The sequence below is a fragment of the Quercus suber genome, unplaced genomic scaffold (assembly GCF_002906115.3).
Source record: "Quercus suber isolate HL8 unplaced genomic scaffold, Cork oak 2.0 scaffold_862, whole genome shotgun sequence".
NCBI classification, from domain to species: Eukaryota; Viridiplantae; Streptophyta; class Magnoliopsida; order Fagales; family Fagaceae; genus Quercus; species Quercus suber.
Window position 1 is genome coordinate 75,974 of NW_027070292.1, and position 20,083 is coordinate 96,056.

The 20,083-nt window shown below is 40.7% G+C and overlaps 1 pseudogene; it reads left to right on the forward strand.

Moving 5' to 3' along the window:
* The first annotated feature begins 15,374 nt into the window (after positions 1-15,374).
* On the forward strand, positions 15,375-19,834 carry LOC112000023 (uncharacterized; annotated as a pseudogene).
* Positions 19,835-20,083: the final 249 nt, after the last annotated feature.

Sequence of the window (20,083 nt, forward strand, 5' to 3'; positions counted from 1 at the left end):
GAATTAAGTAAACAGGGGTTCGTGGAAAAGCCTATAAGCCTCGAAAGTAAATGATATGGTACCTTGGGCCGGGGAAGCCCAAAAGACTTAGCAAAAGCCCATGGGAATGAAGGATTGGAATGGGCTAGGGATGCCCATGGAAATGAAATGGGCTAAGGATATCCACAAGAATAAAATGGGCAAAGGGAGCTCGAAAGCGATGAAATGGGTCAAGGAAGCCCAAAACAGCATGAGTACAAGCCCAATGATAGTATTGGGCTATTGGAATTTAGTAGAAGGAAAGCATACGCCAGACCTAAAAGAGGCCTAGCAAGCACAAGTCATATAATAACATAGTAGGAACAACGGGATGGCATGGCAGGAGTGTCAATCGACTCGCAAAAAGGTTAAGGGATGGATTGAAGAAGGAAAGGCCCACAACCTAGCAAGACCCAGCCTAGGAAAGAAATAAGACATAAAGAATGAAAGCCTAAAGACTCATCCACGCCACAAGAGGTCAAGAACAAGTAGCAAAACGTGCAGACAAGCCCTTAGGTCATGGGAAACGCATGAATAGTAGACAAGCCATGGATACACATGGAAGTAGAGCTCGCACAAGGCTCAAGTACCACCCACTTGTACTAAGCCAATACAGAAGTGGTGTGCCATAGGTTAGAGGTAAGAGAGGGTATGGTCTAGCGGTGGGGAGAAGGGGAAAGTCTATTCTAGGGTTTAAGCTCAAGCTCTTTTGGGGCAAATATTCTGCTGGGATGACATACCACCCAAAAAAGGGAAAAATGAACTGAAATCACTAAGTGCATGCCATAGGGGATAGTAAGAGAGAATGCCCACCCTTATCTGGATGGGAATGCCATGGTGAGCAAAAAAAACAAAATAAAACTTTTTTGTATGGGAATGGGATATGGCACGGCCAGCACAGGTAAGTGGTGATAGCTGGGCAGCCGATAGATCAGTAGGTAGTCTGGGAAGGACACCTATACCAGGACAAAATTGGTTAAGGGGCAAAACAGTAAAAATCCATCATAGCAGGTAGTATAAAAAAGAGCCTTAAATGTGCATAGTGGAGGCAGAATAGGGGAGAATGGAGGAGAATAGAGAAAGGGGGAAAAAAAACAAGAGATAAAAAAATAAGAGAAAAATAAGTAATAAAAGGAGTGAAAGATAAGAGGGAAAACAGGAAACTTAGAGAGAAAAAAGGAACCAGAGAGGGAAAACAGAGAGTGAGCAAGAGTGTGATAGTAGGTGATGAAGCCGAAAAAATCACCAGTGAGCTACACAGTCCTCGCCCGCTCGCAACGTCACTTGCACCAGAACAAGGAAGGACCTAACAGAAAGCACTGGTGTGGTGCCGGCCAAATACCTCCCGAAGGTCAAGTTAGAATATTTTCACAACTCTAGAGTACCAGAGCTGGGGTGAATTATGCGTACCTTTTTATGAGGGTCTTTGAGTTTTTATTGTAGAGTAAATTCTAACTCCCTTGACTTGCGCCCCAAAACCTTTTCCTTTTTGGAGAAGATCTCTATTGATACGCGTATCTTACAGAATCCTCTTTGTGCTAGAATTCTACTCATGTTGGTACTCTGTGGGCTAGGGTTAATCTTGAGATGCAAGTCATTCCCATTATGGTTTCTCGGAGTCCACACAATCATCAGTTGAATACCACGTGAACCTTGGATCCGTCCACCGGTTGTCCATTCACATGATATCCGTTCATCATTGGCTCATATGCATCACACCGTCAAGTCCACATAAGTGGATCCGTCATCTCTGGTTTTCTTCCTCTTCAATTGCCCCCTCACCCATAGGTCCATGACTTATGAGTGGAAGGACCCGTGGGGTGACGGTTCAATCTGATCTTTTGAGGAATATTCGTAGCCTCGACAGGCTATCTTAAGATCATTAATGACAGAGGATACGTGGTGTTTTCTGAGTGGTTGCTAATTAGGATCGAGGTGTCCCTTCGTCTTTCGTGCCGTTCTCTCTATATAAACTAAGCTCTCTTCCTCATTTCTTAACTTTCTATTGAAATTTACAATCAGAGCGTACCCGTCATCATCGTCAAATGAAAGCACCGTTCAGCTGTTGCATCCATCATTAATGCTTCTTTACCGTCCAACCCCAACCGGGTAAGCATTCCCTTAATCTATTTGTACTTTTTATTTTTAGACTTTGCACTACCGTCATCCATTACAAACCCGTCAGAGTCTTAAGCTTTACAGTCACATGTAGGTCATGTCGAGTGCGTTAAGTAACCAGTCATTTATCCGTGACGGGACGGGCTATGAGGAAGTGTACTCGTCAGGTCACAAAGACCTTGGTAGTCCAAGTGAAGAAAGGAGTCCATTAGCCAGTGCTCCTTCCTCAAGGTATAAAGGTTTGGAGACAGGAAGGCCAGAAGATAAGAATAGTGAAGGCCTGGATGATGCCGAGCCCCCAGTTCAATCCATCGTGGGTCCTGATGGACTTAGGGAGTTCGTCATGTTACCCACATAGACGATCAATGATTTTAATTCCACGATCAAAGAACCTCACTTCAAAACACTTAGAGCTAAGTACCAAATTCTTGACAACATACCTATCCGTCTTCCTTATAAGTTGGAGAAATGCTACTATGACGGTATTGAAGGTGTCGGGCTTTACAAGCAAATGTTGAAGGCAAGGCTCAGATTCCCCTTAAGTTCACTACACCGTCAACTCCTCTAACACTTAGGTTTGTCCGTCAATCAGATTTTCCTAAATGCCTGGAGGGTCTTCCTAGGCGTAGAAGTTTTGTACAGGGCAATGTCTGATGGTGCCAAGAGGTTGACGGTGCGAGAATTCCTACATTGTTACCATCCTGATGAGATTTCCCAGTCAAAGGGCATGTACAGTTTTATGCCTAGAAGCCCTTTGTTGAGGCTCGTATGTGAAACCCCAGATTCCAACAGGGACTGGAAGAGTCATTATTTTTTCAAGGAAGGTAACAAATAGATGTGTCGTCCTAGTGATGCTAAATACATGCCCGTCGACACAACATGGGGTATAATTTCGCTGTCTGGTATGTATCTGTCTATATTCTGTTCACTTTCTATCTAGAGTGTATAGTCGTTTTTCTTTTTTACAGTTCGAGCCCGTCCACAAGTCTCGTTAGAGCAGTGGAGTTTTTTGGAAAAATTTTTTAGCAAGTCTAAGATAGAAGAGAGGACGTGGTCTAAGCTGGTCACCTTAGATACAATCCATTGGTACTGCGATGGACTAGAGCCAACCACAGCCACCCGTCGATATGACGCTCAAGTTCAAATCCGTAAACCCGTCCTCTAATACCTAATTTTAACTGTTTATTCTTAAATCATGTATCTAAGTGTATCCATCCACTTTTGCAAAGATGGATGCTGTTAAAAGAAAGGTCCCCATTAAACAACAGGCTGCTAAAATAAAAGAGGATGGAAGTCAACCACAGGGGGGGACGGTTTCATCCAAACCGTCCACAAAAAGAAAACAGTCGGAGAAACAAAACCGTCTCCTTAAGAAGCCTAAAATCACTGTGGACCCCATCCTGGGTCTAGAGGTAGAGAAGACGGTCACCCCTGTCAAACATGGTGCGAGGAAAGGTTTTATGAAGGGTCCGTCTACATCCTAGGAGAAGCCACCCGTCCTCCTCCGTGAGGATTCTAAATATGCCTTGGAGAGACTATCTTCCATCATAACATCTGATGATTATGAGAATTTAGGAAACCATACTATGGAAGCTATGGGGGAGACGGGGCTCTTCAGTATGGCTCAAGTAAGCCATGTTCGTCTACTTCATATCACTTTCGTCCATTTACCTTGTCACACTAACCACCTTTGTTTTAGGCGATGGTGATGATGAAAGGGCTCACGGGACGGTGCCTGAACCATGAGATGGCCCTAGACCGTATTAAGACGAAGGCCAACGAGACAGAGGATGAGCTGAACTGTCTTAAGGCTTGGAAGGTTGGTATGGACAAAAAATTCACTATGTTGAAGACGGCCAGGAAAGAGCTTGAGGATTATACGAAGACCCTAAAAAGGTCTTAGAGGATAAAGAGAAGAGATTAAGGACGCCAAGGATCAACTCCGTCAAGCAAAGAAGGTAGTGGTTCACGAATATCGCGACTCCGATGCCCTCATAGAAGAGCTCGCGGTCTCCTATGCAGATGGTTTTGATGATGCTGTCCATCAGGCCAAGAAAGGTTATCCTGACCTTGACTTCTCTATGCTCAATATTGATGACCAAGCCCAAGCCACTGCTCAGCCTGTCGCCTCTAAGAGTACGAAGGATCTCTTTGCTGACGATGCGGCTCTTGGCGAAAAAGATTCAACTCCTCTTCAAGCCCAAGTTCATATTGTCGAGGGTGATGCTTGTTAGCCTGAGAGTGTTCCAGAGAATGTTGAAAACACCCCTTTTCCTTAGTTAGTTTTTTTTTTTTTTTTTTTTTTTTTTTTTTTTTTTAATGTGAAGGTTTTTTTAGAATAGTTAATGTTTTAACGGTCACTTTTTGTATAAGAACATCACCCTTTCTGTGCTTTAAGCATTGGTTAACTTATTCTGTTATCCATCTATTATCTTGCTTGATTGTTTTCAAATAAATGTAATGGGTCCATCCTATTTGACCCATCTACGTTGTTGATTTTATTTGAACCTTAATAGGTCTTTTGAGGATGGCTCTGTGGAGCCGTCCGCCTTATGCTTTTGAGGCCGTCCATTTCATGGACATTTGAGTTTAAAACCCGTTTGTCTTTAAATGCACCCGACCACTTTGTGGACTAGTAGTAACTTATTAGGGCCGTCCATTCTATTTTGTGAAGAATTGTTTGTCAATGATGGACCCGTCCTCATAACGGGATACAACCGTCCACTTAATGGACTATGATCGATGTCCTCTTGGACTCTAATCATCACTGTCCTCTTTATGGGTTTTACAAAAAATCCATCCTCTCGTGATAAATCGTTAACTTTATGGACTTGTATTCGTCCATTCTATGGGGCTTAACCAAATATCCACCCTCCTGGGATGAACGTCCACTTTATGGACTTTATGTTCGACCATTCTATGGGACTTGACAAAATATCCATCCTCCTAGGATGAACCGCCCACTTTATGGACCCTTTTTATATTCGTCCACTCTTTTGGACTTTACAAAATATCCATTCTGGAATGAACCGTCCACTTTATGGACTTAACAAACTATCCATCCTTCTGGGATGAACCGTCCATTTTATGGACTTAATAAACTATCCATCCTTCAAGGATGAACCGTCCACTTTATGGACTTAATAAAATTTCATAGAAAAACACATCAGTCATATCTGAATATTCCTCTTATTATTAAACCAAAAGTGTAGCTCTTAATGGAAAAGAAGCTTAAAAAAGAATACTTAAGAAGTATTGTAGCAAAAATAAACCGTCTAGATAGTAAACTAGAAAACTGGAGAATGTTGTGATAATTAACTTAAACTATCAAAATTTCAATAAACTGAGAATCTATTGAATGTTGCTTTCTACTAGTAGTACTTTCTTAGGTGCTCGGTGTTCCATGGATGGCGCAGTTTTTGCCCATCTAATGTCTCAAGGTGGTAGGTGCATTTCCTTTGCCACGACATAATTTTGTGGGGTCCCTCCCAGTTGGGGCCGAGCTTTCCTTGGGTAGAATCTCTGGCGGCACCCATTACCTTCCTCAAGATGAGATCTCCAACTTGCAATCCCTGTGTCTAACTCTAGAATTGTAGTGCTTGGCCATGAGTTCTTGATAACATGCCAGTCTTTGTTCAGCTACTGGTTTGACTTCGTCTAGTAAGTCCAACTGTAGGCGCATAGCCTTGTCATTCCTCCGTTCGTCATGATTGTCCACCCTGTAGCTTAAAAGTCTGACTTCAACCAGGATGACTGCTTCACTCCCGTACGCTAGTCGAAACGGTGTCTCCCTGATAGGTGTTCTTGCTATTGTCTAGTATACCCATAAAACGCTCGGAAGTTCCTCAAGCCAGATGTCCTTTGTCTCCTCGAGCTGGGTCTTGATGATCTTGATCAAGGATTGATTTGTAATCTCAACTTGTCCATTGGCCTGTGAGTGGGCGGGTGACGAGTAGTGGTTTTTGATCCCTAGCTTTGAATAGAAATCCCTGAATGCATTTTTGTCGAACTGCTTTCCATTGTCAGAGACAAGCACTCTTGGTATCCCATACTTGCAAATGATGTTCTTCCAAACAAAACTTCGAATATTCTTTTCTGTGATAGTGGCTAGGGCTTCTACTTCCACCCACTTGGTGAAGTAGTCGATGCTAACTACAAAGAATTTCAGTTGCCTGACTGCTGTCGGGAAGGAGCCCATGATGTCTAATCCCCATTGAGCGAATGGCCATGGGGCCGTCATAGGGGTGAGTTCCTCCGATGGTTGTCTGATGGCGTTGCTGAACCTCTGACACTTGTCTGATGGCATTCTGCATGGTGGGCCAATAATATCCCGCTCTGATCAGCTTGTGTACTAATGATCGTGCCCCCGAGTGGTTTCTATAGATCCCCTCGTGAACTTCTCTCATGACGTACTCTGCTTCCTCAGGGACTAAGCATCTCAGGTAAGGGCAGGAGAAACCTCTTTTGTACAAAACATCCTTCATAAGAACAAACCACAAGGCTTGGACCTTCAGCTTCCTTGCTTCGTCCTTCGCATCCAGTAGCATCCCATTCTATAGGTAGAAAATTAATGGTGCGGTCCAGTTGCTTTCAGAGCCTATCTCCTGCACATTCGTCCCATCGTCTATGAGTGACGAGGTTTGGATGAAAGATAATACCTGATTGGGGACAAACATGCGTTCTGCTAAGGCAACCTTAGCAAGTTAATCGGCGCATTTGTTCTCCTCCCTAGGGATTTGGACGAACTTGATTTGGAGCTTGCCAATTCGACCCTTCACCTTATCGAGGTATTTCTTCATCCTTTCATTCTTGCATTCATAGCTGTCGTTGACTTAACTGGTTATGACTTGGAAGTCACAGTGTATGATCATGTTTTTAGCCCTTACTGCTCTTGCGATGTCCAACCCTGCTATCAAGGCTTCACTTCATTGTTGGTCGTAGGAAACTCAAGTCGGATCATGCACTCGATCCCATCTTCCTCTAAAGAGATGAGTACTACGCCGGCCCCTCCTGCTTGCCTATTGGAAGACCCATCCGTGTAAATGTTCCAATGCAGAATCTCTTCTACCCCTGGCCATCCATCAGAGTAAATTCAGCGATGAAGTCGGCCACAACCTGTCCCTTTATAGTTGTTCGCGGACGGTATTGTATGTCAAATTCACTTAACTCTACTGCCTATAGAGTCATCCGTCCTACAGCCTCAAGGCTACTTATGGCTTTTCTTAGAGGCTTATCCATAAAGATGACAATGGTATGTGCTTGGAAGTATGGCTTGAGTTTTCATGCCACGGTTACCAACGCAAAGGCCAACTTTTCCATCTAGGGGTACCTTTCTTCTGCTCCCTGGAATGCTCGGCTCGTAAAGTAAACGAGACTCTGTGATTCATCTTCCTCTCTTACCAATGCTGCGCTGACAGCAGTTTATGAGACAGCTAAGTATAGGTAGAGCTCTTCCCCTAGCCTAGATGGGCTGAGCAATAGAGGAGATGAAAGATACACTTTTAGGTTTTCAAACGCCTGTTGGCACTTGACCGTCCATTCAAATGATCTCTTTAACGTGCGGAAAAAGGGAAGGCATTTGTCTGTTGCCCTTGATATGAACCTGTTTAATGTTGCTATCTTGCCATTCAAGGTTTACACCTCCTTGACCATCTTTGGTGGGGCTAGCTCCATTATAGCCCGTACTTTCTCTAGATTGACTTCCATTCCTCTTTGGGGTACCATGAATCCCAGGAACTTTCCCGCAGTAACCCCGAACGCACACTTACTCGGATTCAACTTCATGTTATATGTTCGGAGGGTGTCGAAAGTCTCTCGGAGGTCGCTCAAGTGATCGTCTTCTAGTAAGCTTTTCACCAGCATGTCATCTACATAGACTTGCACATTCCTCCCAATCTGGTGTGTAAACATCTTGTTCATTAATCTCTAGTACGTCGCCCCTACGTTTATGAGTCTGAATGGCATTACTTTATAGCAGAAGAGTCCCTGGCTAGTAATAAAGGAAGTTTTTTCTTCATCAGCTTCCTCTACTTTGATCTGGTTGTAGCCCGAAAAAGCATCCATGAAACTCAGGAGTTGGTGTCTTGCAGTCAAGTCTACCAAGGTATCTATCCGTAGGAGTGGGTAGCTGTCCTTGGGGTAAGCTTTATTGAGGTCTGTGAAATCAATGCACATCCTCTATTTTCCATTGGCCTTTTTTACCATAACCACATTTGCCAACTAGTTGGGGGTAGTACACTTCTCAAATGAAATCTGCATCCAGCAACTTTTGAACTTCCTCATCTATAACTTTGTCTCTTTCTTGAGCGAACACTCGCTTTTTCTATCAGATGGGAGGCGACAAGGGTTACACATTCAACTTATGAACTATGATCGAAGGGTCAATCCCTGGCATGTCCTCGTGACTCCAAGCAAACACATCTTGGTTTTCTTTTAAGAATGTCGTGAGCGCTTGTCGTACCGTCCGACTAGATGACATCCCCATTCTAGTCGTCCGTTCGGGCCTTGAGTCATCAAGGGTCACTTCTTCTAGTTCCTCAACCGGCTTCGCTATTGCCCATTGTTCCTCTATGCACATGGTCTGCTAGTGATCATCCATCTCTAGCATGGTAATGTAGCATTCGCGTGCAGCCACCTGGTTCCCTCACAGTTCTCCAACTCCATAATCCGTAGGGAATTTGATCATTAAGTAGTAGGTTGAAGTTACAACCTTCCATGAATTAAGAATGGGTCGTCCGAGAATAGCATTGTAAGCGAACGAGTAGTAGACCACGAGGAATGTTATGTCCTTAGTGATTTATTGGGGATAGTCACCTACCGTTACTGACAATGTGACGGTGTCTACAAGAGGAGCATTTGTCGGGACTAGTTGCTCTCTATCAATCCTTATCTGCTAAAACGCTGGGTAATACAAAATGTCTGTCGAGCTGCCATTGTCGACAAGAACCTGGTGCATGTTATAATCCCCTACTCGTAGGCTGACAACAAGTGCATCATCATGTAGGTGTTCAAGCGTCTTCTTCAAAAAAATCCAATGGCGGGGTTGTTTATCTATGCTATCTTAGGTACGAATCCTGTAAGCTAGACATTCTGGACCATTCTAAGGTATGTCTTGCGGGCTTTTTTGGAGGTCCCAGTCGTTGTTGTGCCCCCTACAATCATTCTTATACCTAATATGGGCAGTCTAGGACGTTCATTCTCTCGTCGTAAGGCCTACTCCTAGGATGGATCCGTTTTTTTCCTTACTAATGAACCTCTGCAATTTCCCTTGTCTTATAAGAGCTTCTATCTGTTGTTTCAAATTATAGCAGTCGGTTGTGTCGTGGCCGTGATCACGGTGGAAATGACAGTACTTATCCCTTGACTTTTTATTGGGGTCTCCCTTTAGCTTGCTGGGAAACGTTAGTGCTCCTTCGTCTTTGATCTATGTCAAGACTTGGTTTATCGGGGTCGTCAGCAGTGTGAAACTTGTGAATTTCCCAATGAAGGGTTTGGAGTGTTGGTTTTCCCGTCGTTCTCCAGTCCTAGCCATCTTTCGCCCCCTATCTTGCCGAGTGTCCTCCTGTCTTTCCCACTTTCTGGGCTTCTCCTCTTAGGCCAATAATGCATTCTCCGCATTCATATATTTGGTAGCCCTGTAAAGTACATCCGTCATGGTTTTCGGATTGTTTTTATATAGAGAAAATAGGAACTTTCCTTTTCGTAGGCCATTAGTGAATGCTGCTACGAGTATTTTGTCATCCGCTTCATCGATCAAGAGGGCCTCCTTGTTGAAACAGGTTATGTAGGACCTCAGCGTCTCATCCTCCTACTGCTTAATGTTCATCAGGCATGCAGTAGACTTTTTATACCTGTGTCCCCCGATGAAGTGCGAGGCGAATTGGGTGCTTAACTCCTTAAAGGAACTAATGGAGTTGGGCATCAGCCTGCTGAACCAGATCCTTGGGAGGCCCTTCAGCATGGTAAGGAAGACTCTGCACATGATCTTGTCCGGTACCCCCTGAAGGTGCATTAGGGTCTTGAAAGACTCCAAGTGATCTAGCCGGTCCTTATTTCCGTCGTAGTTTTCCACCTGTGACATATGAAACTTTAGTGGAAGGGGGAAAGAGGTAACGAGTGCTGTGAATGGCAAATCTGTTCGGTGGACCAATTCATCGAGGTCGCTCGATACTCGCCCTTTGAAGGCTTGCATCATAAAATCCATCCGTTCTCTCATCATTTGCATCTCCGCAACAATGTGGGTAGAGCCATATCAGCGGTTGATGGATGGCTCATGTCTTGTCTTTCTGGTTTGTTTGGGGCATTACTCCCTTCCAACCCCTCTTGGTCTCTTCGTTCAGCACTGGTACCTTCTTAGTCCTCTTCCTGGGTGTGTCTCGTGTTCTTATGATGCAGCTACTCTTCTAGGTCTTGATTTTGTCGAGTGAGACGTTCCACTGTTGCTGTAAGGGCTTGGACCTGCCTTTCTAGGGTAGTGGGTCGCGGCTCGTCTTTTTGCACGTTGTTGGTGGTCGCCATCAAGCGAGTAAGTACCATGCACCTCTTATTCCGGGAAGCATTTGTGTGGCTTACAAGTAGCTATTGTTTCCCACAGACGGCGCCAACTGATGAAGCCGAAAAAATCACTAGTGAGCTACACAATCCTCGCCAGCTCGCAACATCACCTGCACTGGAACAAGGAAGAACCTAACAGAGAGCACCGGTGTGGTGCTGACCAAATACCCTTCGAATGTCAAGTTAGAATCTTTTCACAACTCTAGAGTGCTAGAGCTGGGGTAAATTATGCGTACCTTTTTATAAGGGTCTTTGGGTTTTTATAGTAGAGTAGAATCTAACTCCCTTGACTTGCGCCCCAAACCCTTTTCCTTTTTGGAGAAGATCTCTATTGATGTGCGTATCTTACAAAATCCTCTTTGTGCTAGAATTCTACTCGTGTTGGTACTCTGTGGGCTAGGGTTAATCTTGAGATGGAAGTCGTTCCCATTTATGGTTCTTGAAGTCCACACAATCATTAGTTGAATGCCACATGAACCTTGGATCCGTCCACCAGGTGTCCATTCACATGATATCCGTTCATCATTGGCTCATGTGCATCGCACCGTCGAGTCCACATAAGTGGATCCGTCATCTTTGGTTTTCTTCCTCTTCAGTAGGCATGCACCAATAGGCTGTTCCTTTCTCTCCTTCTAAAAGCCTACTCTTTAGTGAGGATTAAGGAATTTAAGGAAAAGCCATCTAGGCCCATTCTCTCAAAGTTGGCAATTTTTGTGGCAGGACGTCCTCATGAGATTGCCCACATTGAATGGTGGTTCCCTTCCCAGACTTGACTCCATTGAGAAATCAAGCACAACAGACTTACCGTCCTTCCTTTTATTTTATTGACCAAGCATTAATATTATTTCATTTTCTTTTTATCATTGTTATTAACTCATTTCTACTGCATATCACTGCATTATCTCCTCCTTTACTAAGATCATGATTTAGCTTTTCTGGTTGACAATGAACATATTCTTCTTATTTTTGTCATATTACACCTGCTTGCCATAACTTTTTTGTAAAAGTTTCCTTCGCCATGGGCACGTGTTCAAGGTCTTAGCAAAGGGGTTCTAACTTGTGCACAAATTGGCTTAGGGCGTGTTGCAGTCAAGCTAGTCCTGACTCTCCTATCCAAAATCATTGGGCCGTAACGTGGCAGGAGACAACCCAGCCTACAATTGCAAAAAAGGCCCACCACAACTTTTAAGTTTGTGTCAAAAACATTCCTACCACTAATTGTTGGATGGAAAAGGGTAACATGGCAAACTAAAGAAGATTCACTCAAGCAAGATAAATTTACAAGGGCCTGTTTGTTTACAGAAAATGGTGTATCCATTTTTCATTTCTTTTATTCTATATTCAAATCTTGAATTTGAATATAAAACCAAAAAAAAAAACCTTATTTTCACAATTGGTAGTGTTTGATAAGTTGTTTTGAATACATAATATGGGTATAGAATACATCATATCCGGGTTTGGTCTTTGTTTTCTATTCTTTTTTTTTAATGTAACTTTTCTCATTCACACACATCATATCACTCAAAAAAAGTAACATTTTGTTTTCACAGTAGTTACGAATATGCCACTGTATTCATATTTATAGAAAACAAAAATACTGAAAAGTTGTATTCATTTTCTGTATTCAATTTTTTTTTTTTTTTAAAACTAGAAATGAATATTGAGTACAGAAACACAACCAAACCAATTTTTTGGTGGTAGGTCTCACAAAAAATTGAAAATTTTTACTGAAAACACCACTTTTTTCTCTTAACCAAATAGGCCCTAACCTTTTTTTTTTTTTTTCTTTTTCTTTGGGAAATGTTAACGGATGCCTTTAAAAAGATGGTTATCAATTTATTTTAAGAAAGTTTTTATGGGAAAAGAAAAAAAAAAACATTTAATTTTTGACAACTTTTTTCATTTACCATTAAAGTAGTGTCAAAACTTTCTTAAAATGGATTGTTAACCATTGCCCTAAGGATACCGTTAACATAAACCTTTTACTTTTTCCATTTATTTGAGAAGAGATTGTTCAGCAACATCCTATACATTTTAATAACAATAAAGAACAGTGTAAAGCTTGCGTTGGGGATTCAAGCCTTGAGAGGTATATGACTACGAATCAATTATAAGAACATAGTAGGGTTATGGGTTGGGAATTGGGGTGATTCAAACCTTCAAAGAAGGTAGTAAAACTTGCGTTAGCGAAGTTTCTTAAGGGTGTCATTGAATTCCCATTTCTAGACATGATTGTGTCTCTTTAACTTTTCCAAGTAATTGTTTCTTTTATTTTTTTCATACGTTGTAAAAATCTCTCGCGTTGACTTTTCTTTATCTTCAAACAAACATAAATGAAAGCAAACAAAGTTTTTGAAGAGGCAAACTCTTCCCTCCTTTGCTACTGTCAAAGCCTTTAAGAAATGCTAATAAACATATCTCGCTCATACGAACATCCTTTTATTTTTCTATGCCACCCTTTTCCTTCCAACAATTCGCAAAAATGAGAATTTTTAACACAAAATATAAGGACTAAATTTATGAGATTTGCATTTTAATGGGCTAATTTTAACACAAAGTATGAGGTTTGCATTTTAAGCTAATTTATTAGCTTGCAATCTATATGTATATTAATAGCTAAAACTTAGAGAAAATACAATTGTATTTTAATTGAATTCTCAATTTTGTGCTACGTGTCTTATTTAATTTTAAATTTTGTGTCAAGTAAATTATTAAGTGTAAAAATTAAAGAGTCCAAATCCAAATTAGAATCATTTTAATTGGAGTCCAATTTTCTGCCACGTGTCCATTTAAGTTTTTAATTTTTATAGCAAGTGAATTATTGGGTGCATAAACCAAAGAGTCTAAAACCAATTAAATACTAAATCATATATATATATATATATATATATAAAATGAGAAATCATTACATATTTTAGAAATGTATAGTTTAAAAAAAAGGGTAAGTTAATTTCATGTTTAGTTTGAATCGTATAATTGTGATTATTTTTAATTGTATTCATGCATATGCACAGGCTACACACTAGTTTATAATAAGAACTGCAAATTTAATGGGCTTGGACAAGAGTTCAATTTTTTTTAAATAGTAGTTTTCTTTATGATGCACACCAAGGAGCTAGACATGTTGATCATACAAGTGGAAATGGAGTTGAATTTGCACAAGACCCTTTGTCATTTTCTTGTGGCCCAATTACAAGACTTAGAGCCAAACGTTTCAAGGAAGCACTAAATGGGCTAGTCCAAGAGAATTGGGCTGATTCTAAAAAGACCAAGATGGGCTCAAATAATAATCAAGGCTTAGTCCATGTCATCAAAGCAATTGAAGAGGCTAATGCATGCAAATTCGCAACCAGCATGGTCTGACCATAAAAGGGTGAAAATTTGTTAAGTTCTAAGGATATTAAATGGGAAGATGTCTTGGTATTGGATGGGCATGTTAATTCTAGTCATTTAGCTATTTTTTACTGCCTTTAGAAGTCCTAGAAAACTAAAAAATGTGGGAACTTTATCAGATTAATTTTTGTGTTGTTTTTGAAGTTGTAATTATGATTTTTACCTATTCTTGGAGGGTTGTTCCAAGTATATATCTGGTAGTACGAATTTAAAAAAAAAAAAACAGATTGGTATTCAGAAAATTATTCTCCTTGTGAGTCTTGTGATCCTCTTGGTTCTTAAAAGAACTCTTGAACTTATTAAGTTAATCTTGTGGCGTTCAAACAACCAAACTTATCACCTTTGATTCTTGAGAGATTCTTAGGAATTCTTGGTGTGGCGTTTCAATTCTATCGTAGTCTTGGTTTTCATCTGGTTAGGTGATGGGTCAAGGCTCAACAAATCTTGTCTACACGATCTTGGGGTTCCAAACCATCATTGTTATCGGGTTTCATCACAATTGTTGGTGAAGTTCATATCATTTTGGTATCAGAGCTTTGGTTCTAAGATAAGTTTGACTATCTTTTACTTTCATTCTATTTCCTGTTCCTTGCTAAAAAACTTTTTTTTTTTAAATTTCTCAATACACGAAGAGGAAAATTTCTCAGTCATATCATTTTTCAGTACATAATTCCAGTAAGAAAATTTCTTCATTTCAATCTTGTTTCTCACCTTATTCAAGTTCTTGACCTTGTTGATGAGTTTTGGTTGTTTCTCATTTTGAATTGCTATTAGTTTATTTTGAATTATTTTCTTGAAGTTCGATTAAGAACTAAAGAAGACACAAAAGAGTGGAAAGAAAAAAAGGCAAGAGTGTGTGAGACCATAAGAGGGTGAAAGCCGTTTAGAGTGAAAACACGAGTGCGAGTGTATCAATTCTTGAGTGAAACACGTAAGGGAGGGCTTGTGAGGATTCTAACTTTGTTTTGCAGATTTTAAATATGTCCAATAATCAAGAAGAAGACACAACCGAAGGACTTCGACCAACAATGGATCAGACCCTCCAAATGCAAGCGATGCTAGGGGAGCTGAGGCGTATGTTGAGGGCTGAATTAGAACCTATTCATGAGAGGTTGGATAGGGTAGAAGTGGGAACTCCTAGGGGCTAGCAACATGACAACCCCAATAGGCAATAAAGTGGGCGTGTTCCATGGCGGAATGTTGAGGAAGAGGCGGAGTCGGAGGAGGAGGTTGATAGGCCATATGTGAACCGAGGCAGGTTTGAGCATGGGTATGGGAATAGAGAAGCAAGGATGGGTAGGCCTAGGAGGGATAATGATTTAGGAAACATAAAGATTAAAATTCCATCTTTTCAAGGTAAAAATGATCCTGAAGTTTATTTAGAGTGGGAAACTAAAATGGAGATAGTGTTTGATTGTCACAACTATTCGGAGATAAAGAAGGTTAGGTTGGCTGCAATTGAATTTACTAATTATGCCATTGTTAATTGTTTGGTGGGATCAATTATTGATTAATAGGAGGAGGAATAGAGAACCACCCGTGGACACTTGGGAGGAGATGGAAATGCTTATGAGGAGGTGTTTTGTACCCAATCACTATTATAGGGGATTGTATCAAAAGTTGTAGAGGTTAACTCAAGGTTCCAAGAGTGTGTATAAGTATTATAAGGAGATGGAGGTAGCTATGATCCGGGCTAATGTAAAAGAGGACTAGGAAGCCACCATGGCTAGGTTCTGGCACAGTTTAAATCGTGAGATTGCAGATATAGTTAAGATGCAGCACTATGTTGAATTGACGGATATGGTGCATCAAGCCATAAAGATGGAGGAACAATTCAAACGAAAGGGATTGGCTAGGAGAGGACAACCTATGGCTACCACCAGTCCATGGAAGACAACTCCAAAAAGGGATGAGCAACTACAAAATAAGCCAAAATTTGAACCATCTAAGAGTGCCAACTCAAAGACCACTTTAGGTAACACCGAGGCTTCGAGTTCTAAAACACGTGATATTAAGTGTTTTAAATGTCAAGGGCGGGGACACATAGCCAGCCAGTGTGTAAACAAAAGGGTGATGGTGATAAATGCTCAAGGAGAGCTTGAGTCGGAGAATGAGGAAGAAGTAGATGAAGATGTCCACATGTCATCTTTGGAGGATGCCGATGATGAGAAAAATGTTGTGGTTGGAGATTTATTGGTAGCAAGGCGAGTTCTCAATGTGCAGGTTAAGGAGGAAGAAAGTAATCAAAGGGAGAACTTGTTTCATACTCGGTGCTTCGTAAATAACAAAGTTTGCAGTGTCATTATCGATGGAGGGAGTTGCACAAACGTAGCCAGCACTTATTTGGTGGAAAAATTGGCCTTAACTACCTTGAAACATCCTCAACCTTACCTGCTTCAATGGCTGAATAAATGTGGCGAAATCAAGGTGACAAGACAAGTATTGGTGGCATTATCCATTGGCAAATATGAGAATGAGGTGCTATGTGATGTGGTTACTGTGCATGCATGCCATTTATTGTTGGGAAGACCATGGCAGTATGATCGGAAGGTTACGCATGATGGATTCACAAATAAGTATTCTTTTACTCTTAAAGGGCAACCTATTACTCTTGTGCCATTAACTCCAAAACAAGTCAAGGAGGACCAATTGAAGTTAAAAAAATCAAATGAAAAAAAAAAAAAAAGGAAAAAGAAAGGAAGGCCGAAATTGAAAAAAAAGAGCTTAAAAAAAAAGAAGGAGAGAAAAACAGTGATCGGAGTGAAAAAGAAAGAGAGAGGGATTCGGCCATAATAAGAGCAAGAGAGGAAAAATTCAATTACATTGCAAAAAAAAAGTGAGATCAAGAGAGCATTATTTTCACACCAGCCCCTTATTGTACTCATATACAAGGAGGCTCTTTTATGTACTAATGATCTCGCCGGTGCATTGCCGAGCAATATTGTTTCTCTTTTGCAGGAGTTTGAAAATGTCCTTCCCAAAGAGGTACCTCATGGTTTACCTCCAATTCGAGGGATTGAACATCAAATTGATTTCATACCTAGTGCATCAATTCCAAACTGACCTACTTATAGGAGTAATCCTGAGGAGACCAAGGAACTTCAGAGGCAAGTAGTTGAATTATTAGAAAAGGTGTGTATGTGAGAAAGCATGAGTCCTTGTGTGGTTCCGGTGTTATTAGTTCCTAAGAAGGATGGAACATGGAGGATGTGTGTCGACTACCGAGCCATCAACAACATAACGGTAAAATATCGTAATCCCATTCCTAGATTAGATGATATGTTGGATGAATTACATGGTTCTTGTGTCTTTACAAAAATTGCTCTTAAGAGTGGATATCACCAAATTAGGATGAAGGAAGGTGATGAATGGAAAACTGCTTTTAAGACGAAATATGGTTTGTATGAGTGGTTAGTAATGCCTTTCGGTTTAACTAATGCTCTGAGCACATTTATGCGTTTGATGAACCATGTTTTACGTGCATTTATTGATAGATTTGTAGTTGTGTATTTTGATGATATTCTAATTTATAGCAAAAATTTGGAAGAACATGTAATGCATTTGAAATATGTTTTGGAAATTCTAAGGAAAGAAAGGTTGTTTACTAACCTCAAGAAGTGCACTTTTTGTACGGATAAGCTTGTGTTTCTTGGTTTTGTTGTTAGTAAAGGAGGAATTGAGGTGGACGAGAAAAAGATGAAGGCAATCCAAGAGTGGCCAACGCCTACAACAATCAGCCAAGTAAGGAGTTTCCACGGCTTAGCTAGCTTCTATAGACGGTTTGTGCGTGATTTTAGTAGCTTAGCCGCCCCTCTCACTGAAGTCATCAAGAAAAATGTATCGTTTAAGTGGGGGAGAGAACAAGAAAAGGCATTTAATCAGCTTAAAGAAAAGTTAACTAATGCACCTTTGCTTGTTTTACCTAACTTTGCTAAAACTTTTGAAATTGAGTGTGATGCTTCAGGAATAGGTATTGGAGCTGTTTTGATGCAAGAAGGCCGTCCAGTTGCTTATTTCAATGAAAAGTTAGGTGGAGCGGCCCTAAATTACCCCACTTATGATAAGGAGATGCATGCCTTGGTAAGGGCTTTGGAAAATTGGCAACACTATCTATGGCCAAAGGAATTTGTGATTCACACAGATCACGAATCTTTGAAGCATTTGAAAGGACAGCAAAGGTTGAACAAACGCCATGCCAAGTGGGTGGAATTAATTGAAACTTTTCCTTATGTGATCAGATACAAGCAAGGTAAGGAAAATGTGGTGGCTGATGCATTGTCCCGAAGGTATGCTTTACTTTCCATTTTAGATACAAAAATGCTTGGCTTTGAATACATTAAGTATCTGTATGCACAAGATTCTAATTTTTGTGATGTGTTCAATGCATGTGAAAAAGTAGCATTTGGTAAGTTTTATAGGCATGATGGATTTTTGTTTCGAGAATATAAATTGTGTGTGCCTATGTGTTCTTTGCATGAATTGCTTGTGAGAGAAGCTCATGGTGGTGGTTTGATGGGTCACTTTGGTGTAGCTAAGACTTTAGGAATTTTGCATGATCATTTTTTTTGGCCTAATATGAAACGTGATGTGGAAAGAATCTATGAGACGTGTATCACGTGTAAACAGGCTAAGTCTAAGTTGAAACCCCATGGTTTGTACACCCCTTTGCCAATACCTAGTGAACCTTGGACTGATATTTCTATGGATTTTGTTCTAAGTTTACCTAGGACTAAGAGGGGGAGAGATTCAGTTTTTGTGGTGGTAGATAGATTTTCCAAGATAGCACACTTCATTGCATGTCACAAAACTAATGATGCATCACATATAGCTGATTTATTCTTCAAAGAAATTGTTAGGCTACACGGTATGCTTAGGACCATTGTTTCTGATAGGGATGCAAAGTTTTTGAGTTACTTTTGGAAAACTTTGTGGGGAAAGTTGGGAACTAAGTTGTTGTTTTCTACTACTTGTCATCCACAAACGGATGGTCAAACTGAAGTAGTAAATAGAACTTTGTCTTCCTTGTTGCGTGCTATCATTAAAAGGAACTTGAAAACCTGGGAAGATTGTTTGCCACATGTTGAATTTGCTTACAATAGAAGTATACATTCTGCATCTAAGTTTTCACCATTTGAAATTGTTTATGGTTTTAACCCATTGTCACCTTTGGTTTTAACTTCTTTACCTTTGAGTGAACGTGTGAACTTAGATGGCAAAAAAGAAAGCATAATTTGTAAAGATGATTCATGAAAAGGCACGGCTAAACATTGAAAGGAGGACTCAACAATATGTCCATCAAGCCAACAAGGGACGCAAGAAGGTAGTGTTTGAACCAGGAGATTGGGTTTGGTTGCACTTAAGGAAGGAACGTTTTCCAAAGAAACGACGTTCAAAACTCGAACCTCGGGGTGATGGACCATTTCAAGTAGTGGAGCGCATCAATGATAATGCCTACAAGCTAGACTTACCCGGTGAGTATGGTGTCAATGCAAGCTTTAATGTTGCTGATTTGTCTCCTTTTGATGCAGGTGATGATTTGAGGACAAATCCTTCTCAAGAGGGGGAGAATGATGCACACTAAGGAGTTGGACATGTTGATCATACAAGTGGAAATAGAGCTGAATTTGCACAAGACCCTTTGTCATTTTCTAGTGGCCCAATTACAAGACTTAGAGCCAAATGTTTCAAGGAAGCACTAAATGGGCTAGTCCAAGAGAATTGGGCTGATTCTAAAAAGACCAAGATGGGCTAAAATAATATTCAAGGCTTAGTCCATGTCATCAAAGCAATTGAAGAGGCTAATGCATGCAAATTCGCAACCAGCATGGTCTGACCATAAAAGGGTGTGAATTTGTTAAGTTCCAAGGATATTAAATGGGAAGATGTCTTGGTATTGCATGGGCATGTTAATTCTAGTCATTTAGCTATTTTTGATTGCCTTTAGAAGTCCTAGAAAACTAAAAAAAACGTGGGAACTTGATTAGATAAATTTTTATGTTGT